This window comes from Cynocephalus volans, chromosome 3, assembly GCF_027409185.1.
Source record: "Cynocephalus volans isolate mCynVol1 chromosome 3, mCynVol1.pri, whole genome shotgun sequence".
In the NCBI taxonomy this organism is placed as follows: Eukaryota; Metazoa; Chordata; class Mammalia; order Dermoptera; family Cynocephalidae; genus Cynocephalus; species Cynocephalus volans.
This window is the reverse complement of record NC_084462.1, coordinates 109,256,862-109,263,953: the sequence shown is the minus strand read 5'-3', so window position 1 is coordinate 109,263,953 and position 7,092 is coordinate 109,256,862. Positions and strand designations below refer to the sequence as shown.

General features: G+C 53.1%; 1 pseudogene; it reads right to left on the bottom strand.

Annotated features, from left to right (window-relative positions):
• Window positions 1-903: 903 nt before the first annotated feature.
• LOC134372001 (dehydrogenase/reductase SDR family member 2, mitochondrial-like) lies at window positions 904-6,794 on the bottom strand (annotated as a pseudogene).
• Window positions 6,795-7,092: the final 298 nt, after the last annotated feature.

Below are 7,092 nucleotides of genomic sequence, written 5' to 3'. Positions count from 1 at the left end.
TAGGGCTTTCCCTCCTGGGACACCCTCACTGCTCTTACCAGGGAAGTCCAGGCCCTCTCCACTCTCATTGCAGGGAGGGAGAGGGGTTGGCATCCCCTTGCCCTGCTTTCAGACTGCCCCAAATATGACTCAGGACAATGAAAAGGGCCTTTTCCAAAGGAGCCACCTCTTGGCCTAACCCCTTGGCACAGACTACTCTCTTCCACCTACACTAGAAGTGCTCAGCCCAGAATTGTACGCAAGATTTGGTATAACTATTTTTTCTTCAGGTTCTCAAAGGCCTGTGTGGCCCAGAAATAAGAGCTACTAGCCTGGAGAACCCTAGAATCCTCCACCTGCTCGCACCACAGCCTTGATCAGCCTCCAGCAGACCCAGCTAAGAGAATGGAAGCAAAGCCTGCTGTGAAGACTCAACACACCCTGAGTCTGCGGTGGCTCAGGGAAGCCAAAGAAGGCAGGAGATGATGAGGCCCGGCCCAGCCGTGCTGCCCTTCGTTCCACCCAGGCTGGAGCTTCCAGACTTAAGGATAAATTTGAGTTTATTCTAGGAAATAAATGTTTAAAGCACGTATTACAGAGAAGGAGCTGGGACGCTTCAGGGGCCTGAGCCTCTGCTCCTTTCCTTTAAGTTTCCTCCCAGCACCAGCCCTTGAAACCCTCAAGCTCACAGCCCTGCACAGGAACCCCACATGCTGGTTCAATTGGCCAAATCTGCAGTAGTCGTGCAAAGGATAAGGATACTGATGGGTTCTTCTCCTTCCTCAGGTCTAGCACGAGCAAGCCCCCAAATTGCTAGTCTGGCAGAGCTGCAGACCCTGTCTCCAGACCCAAATGATCTCCTAGACCACCCACCCTCAGGCTCCTGGGCCCAGAGCCACAGCTGCACAGCCACCCCCAGTCCCCTCAGAGCTGAGGGGAGTAGCCAGCCACTACGATATTCTCCCCAGTGATGTAGCTGGCATCTGGAGAGCACAGGAAGGACACAAGGCCTGCATGGTCCTGAATGGAAGGAGGACACAGCGTCAGTCATCTTGCACTCCAGTTCTGCTGCTCTGGGGCTCACAGGCCACAGGTGGGTACAAGCAGCTTGTACTCTCCAGGGCCACAGGGACTCCAGACTTCAACATAAGGAAGAGCCAGTAAACAAGGAGGGGTCTGCACTTGAAATGGACTCAGCCACCCCTTCCCAGGGGCTCCAAACCGCAATTGCCTCTGTAGCTGCTGGCCCTCCTTGAAGTCGTTCCAGAAAGCCTTGTTCTTATGTAACTCCTGGGCAAAGGGGAGAGATGGAATCAGTGCTGCTGAAACAAAAGATGGGAAAGGCCCAAGGTGGCCACCTGGCATAGCACCCATGGCAGGTTTGTCCTTCTCAGGAGAAGCAGCACTTCCTCAGGGTGGATGGACTGCACCACGCTGAGCTCAGAAGACAGTGAAGACCTCAGCCATAAGGATGCTGACCTGAGGTTTCGGTCACCCCTTCATCATCAGGGAGCATTTCCCCTGAACCAGGCTGGGACATGGACACATCCCTGTCCTCACCACTTTGCTGAAGTCGGTCTCGATCAGTCCTGGAACCAGGCAGTTCACCCAGATGTCCTTGGGGGGTCAGCTCCAACACCAGCATCCTAGTGAGGCCCAGCAGGGACATCTTGCTGACGTTGTAGGCACCCAGCTCAAGGGAAGGGAATCGAGGATATGCGGGAGTGGAGGAAAGCATCGTGTGAGTTTCTCACCTAGAGATTCACACCTGTCCCAGGCCCAGACATAATTTCCCCAGCCTTGTCTGAGAATGGAAGCTGGATGGGACAGACGCGGCAGCCACATGGTGACAGGCTCAGCCCTGTGCACCAGGAGTAAGGCAGGGTCTGAGGAATAGAACCCTCACCCTAGACCACGCAGGAGCACAAGGACCAAGCCCTGACCATGTATGGCATACAAGGTGAAATGGAAGAGACCAGGATGACAGCACCCCTCCTGAGAGGATACAGGAGAGATGAAGCTACCATCTCACATCCATCGAGGTGTTGCAATGCAGTCATTACATATTCAGTCCTTGCAACAGCAACACTAGTCCTGTTGTTACCCCCACTTCACAGCTGGGGAAACTGAGGCTTGCAGAGGTTTAGTAAGAGCCAATAAGTGCTGGAATTCCAACCCTATTTCTCATAAATAGTATGTCCGTGCCCATAACTCTTATACTCTTCTGCCTCTCTCTGGGGAGGAGATGAGCAGAAAGCCAGGTGCTTGAAGAAGAGGGCCGGGTGGGCTTGGTGAAGAGGCATGCAGGCCTGATGGTGAATGCCAATCAGTGGGCAACCAACTTCTAAAGGCTGTGTCTGTAAGGCATGCAGTCAGATTTGCAGGATCTGGAACAGAGTCAGGGTCCCTGGAGGCCAAGATGCAGGGAATGAAGAGGGGGCTGGGATGGGCACCTTCCTGTGGGAAGAAATGGGGCAAACCCTGCCATAGGTTTTAGGCTGGTGAGGAGGGATCACGCAGCTGTGGGAAGGCCAGAGAGTAAGTGAGGTGAGAATGACCAGCCCACAAAGTTAAGGAGCTAAAGCACAATCTCTTCTCAAATCTGGTGCTGTCAAGCAAGGAGATCACACCTGAGCCCCTGAATATCCCCCTCATCCTGCAGCCACTGGAATTAGAAATGGTAGCCACACAAGGGGTGAGGCAGGACAGAGGGAGATGGGGGGGGTTGTGGCAATCCTAGAGAACCCCCTTCTGTCTTCCACCCCTCAGCTCTGCCTCACTCTACTCCTGTGCCTCAGTCTCCCCAACTCCATCAGTCCCTGCCCCCACCCTGCAGCCACATGCCTTGTTAGCCATGTGGGGCAGCAGCTGGCTCAGCAGCAGGGCGGGGGCCTTCACGTTCACATTCAGGACCTGAGATCAGAGCAGAGGCAGTGGGGAGGGTGGAGAGACATGGTCAGCCCAGGACCTGTTCTCACAAGACACCTGGAGTCCTGTAATTTGTGCAGCAGACCAAATGTGTGCAGATGTGAGAGACTACTGCCCCTCCTGACTCAGGCAAGGGGTGTTTCCAACATGCTGATGCTTTCACAGGCAGGCAGGCTAAGTGACAGGCCCGTGAACGGAGCCCTGAAAATGTGAATTGTTCAGGACAGGGGTGAAGGAAGGAAACATCCAGGCCTTTTAAAGAAACGGGACTCTGTTCTGCTTGTGCAGTAAGAAGCTGTAAGCAGAGGCCACTGGAAAAGGACCGAAGGCAGACCAAGTGGAGGGGAAGCAGGAGCTGGGAGCAGGAGAGATTTCTAGAGGAGTCGTCTTCATCTCTCTGTGCTTTCAGTTGTTTATGCTCTTGCCTCATACCAGTAGGATTGAAGACATACTCACAATTCGACAGGATGAAGCACATCAAATATGTATTATGTGTGAAGAAATGGAGAAGAAGAAAAATAAGTGTAGAAAAATAAGAAAAAGCAAGAGTGGGTGGTGAGGCCTGAGCATTACTCTATTACGCATCCACAGAACTGCAGGCTGCGAGAGCCTCCACACACCAGGTTACTGCAGATTCTGCTCTGCACTTTCCTGCAGACAATACAAAGAGGGAGACACAACTGAGAATTCCCATCCCGGGAGGTAGGTGCTTAAGCTCATCCTGCCTGCACTAAAGCCTGGATCTGGGCTTGGCCACAACGGTCTGGTGGGTCTGGGAACAGGGGAGAAGTAAGAGAAGTACTGGCAAGCAAAGATGCAGAGACTGAGCCCAAGGGCCAGGGCAGAGTGCCAGCTGGGACTAAAGTGACATCAGGGACCCCACCCGTGATGAGCCATCTTGAACGAAGTCAGCGGTGTCCTGCATCTCTAGGGAATGAGGCTGCCATCTGTGACTGACCAGGCCTGTCCACTGTTTTTCCTCTCCTTCATCCCACACCCACTCACCCCCTTGGACGTGGGCAGTGAAATGCTTCAGCTGAGAGCTGCTGCAGCTTATTTGGTGAGAGGTTACCAGCACTGGGGATGAGCCCCATTACTACAAAAAGTGGCTCAGATGTCTGAAAGGAGTATCATTGAGGTCCCCAATAAGAAGGAATTGAGGGTTCAGCTAGCCCTAAGGGTTTCCTGGTCAAAACAGAGCCCCGTCAGCCCCCAGATGCTCTGTCTGCATCGGGTTGAGTGGTGGGCTGAGATGAGGCCCCTCCTAGACTTGGGGGCCAAACCTGAGCCAAGGAAAAAGGTGAGACTCCCTCCCTTCCTGAAGAAAACTGTCCCATTTGAGGAGTACCTCTGTGTGCCAAGAAATCCTGATAGGAGGACTGTCCCTGAGCATGAAGGAGGGTGCACGGTGGAGAGTCCATGGGTCGGGGGGGGGATGGAGGAGGTGTGGTGGTGGTGGTAGATTAGAGGCTTCCCAGCCAGCTGGGTAGAATGGGGATCTGCCTGGGGAAGGCCTCAAAACTGGCTAGAGGATGAGTGATAAGGAATTCCCCTCGCAGGACACTCACTGAAAATTGTATTCAGTTAAAAAGCAGAGCATCTGGTAAATTCTAAACTCATTTTGTGACAATTTCACCTCCAAAATAGTGGCAGATATGATTGGGGGCCAATTACTCCATCAGCGATTTCTGTCCAGTGGTGCAGAATTGCTCACTGAATATCAAGTCCTTGGAGAATAGGGGAGCATCAGAAAAGGTAAGATCGGGTTGCCAGCATGTGTCCCCAGCTTCAGGAGGGAAGATTTCAAACAGTTCTGAGAAAAAGAGCCGTGATCCCATGAACCAAAACACTGAAACAGAAAATGACTCAGGAGGGTTAGGAGACAGTCAGCAATGAAATCCCAGGTATAAAATCACAAATGATCCTTTGGAGGCATTAAGACTATAGTTAAAGAGCCTGGGGAGGCTGCTTAGCAGCAGTGCAGGGAGCTCAGATTTCAGGTCATCTCCGAGGCTGGAGTGAAGGGCACCCAGCCAAGGGCAAATAGAAAGGATGTCAGCACACGAAAGCACAAGAGCTGGGGAAGGCAGACACACTAAGGCTGGCAGGAAGGAAATGCTGTGGCCCATGCTTAGGACAGAGGTGGGAATGCTAACAATGCAGAAAGGACAAGCCTTGATCACTGTCCAGCTCATCTGTCAGAGGAAACAGGGAACACAACATGGGACTGAGTGGAACAGGAGGCATCGGAGAGTAGCAAAGCCCAAGGTGGACTTCGAGGCATTTGACAAGGTCTCTCCTGGACCCTCATGGACACGGTGGCAGAATCGTTAGTGGACTTGTAGCAGGCTGGAATGTCTGAGGTCACAGAATGCTGAGGGCTGGATCCAGCCCTGACAGCAGGTTCACCTGAGGGACAGTGAGGAGCCCTAATCTAGGAAAGGTAGAGAGTCTCAGCAGCAGATGCAGGTCACCAAAGAGCAGCACAACTACCAACATTTGCACCCACAAAAAGGCATAAAAACTATAAAGTCTTGACTCTTGCTATATGTATACTCACAGTGATAGCCTCAGAGCCTGGAACAGCTCCTGGCTCATAGCAGTCAATATTTGCTGGATGCTAAAGAAATGGAAAGAGAAAAGGAAGCAGGAAGAGTGTAGGAGCCAGATTTAAAAACAAACAATGCAGAAAGTATCATCAGGGCACATTCTGGGGGACAAGTGGCCAGACCCGCCATCAGGTCTTGCTCTTACAGTAATCTCAGGAGGGGAGGGGAGAAGAGAGTGTTGGTGGGGTTGGGCACCACTGGAGCTCACAGACCCTGAGCCTGCTCCCTGGGGGTTGCCTCTTACCTTGTCCCACACCTGCTCACTGGCCCCCAGGGTGCTCCCCACCAGAGGGTTGACAGCAGCATTGCCAACCAGGTAGTTGACACCCCCACAGTGCTCCAGGGCCTGCAGGAGAGGGCTTTGGTGAGTGTACAGATGGCCTGAGGAGGCCTCACCCTCCCAGTGCATCTCAGGTGCATGGGGCATTCAGGATAAGCTTGTTGATCACATGCCACCTCAACCAGAAATAGTCATAAGACGCCCATGAAAACCAAACTCTTATGAAGGAAAGTGCCCTGGAACCCCTCTGGGGACTTCCCCATCCCTTCAGACTCCTATCCATGGTTCTCCCAGGGTGTAGGCTTGGGGTGAGGGCCCCTCATGAACAGGCCACTTTCCAGGGCCATTGTGAATAGTGAGATCTACGTGGTCACACTGTGAGCCATCACAGCCTCAGGATGTGTTCTGGAGCCTTCCAGCCCTCATCCCTGTCCCTGCTCCTCCCAGGGCTATGCAGTGAAGGAATGGTTCTGCATGTTCTCTTCTCTGTGCCTTTCACTGTGGCCCCCAGCCAGTCCCAGTCCTCGGCCTTCCCCACATGGTACATGATGCCCTTCACACTCAGCCCCTGCCCCTTCAGCACAGCCATGGCTATGGTGGGGTCCATGTTCTGTTGCTTCCAGCTACTGACAACCACATGGGCCTCGTCCTGAATCAGACACTGGGCTAATGGTGAGGCCGATCCTGCAAGCAGAGACGGTGAGCACAGGTCATCCCAGGCCCTCCCCACCATGCTTCCTCTACCTAGCCTTGGAAATCAAGAAAGAAGGTTGTGTTTTGCTCTACAACCCTGCGTCCTCTAGTAAAGCCAGGGTCCCTTGGCAGGGCCAAGACCCATGGGGCAGTCAGGGCACTCACCCATCAGTGGAGCCCATGATCATGACTACCCAGTCAGCCAGGAAGCCCTTTTGGTCTGTCCCACTGCTGCTCATCCTCACAGAAAACCCAGCACAGGCATGAAAAAGGCCTCAGTGGACCCAGGCCACTGCTTGGAGCATGGTGGCCGGTGTCTGAGCTACTTCCTGCTGAATCAGCCCTGGTGGAACAAATCCTTTTTACTTACACTGATGCCATCAGTGAGCATGAAGGCAATGTAGCCCGCAACTCCTCCACACAGACACGGACAGCAGCAGAGTGGCAAAGTCAGGCTGGTTAGGGTAGACTTTAAGCATGTGAGCATCAGGGCAGGAAACCAGTACAAGAAAATTCCCTAGCTATTAAACTGACAAATTAGAATGTGAGGCCCGACATCCAGTAGAGAGGGATTATTCTTCCATTCATTCCAGAAGCAAGCAC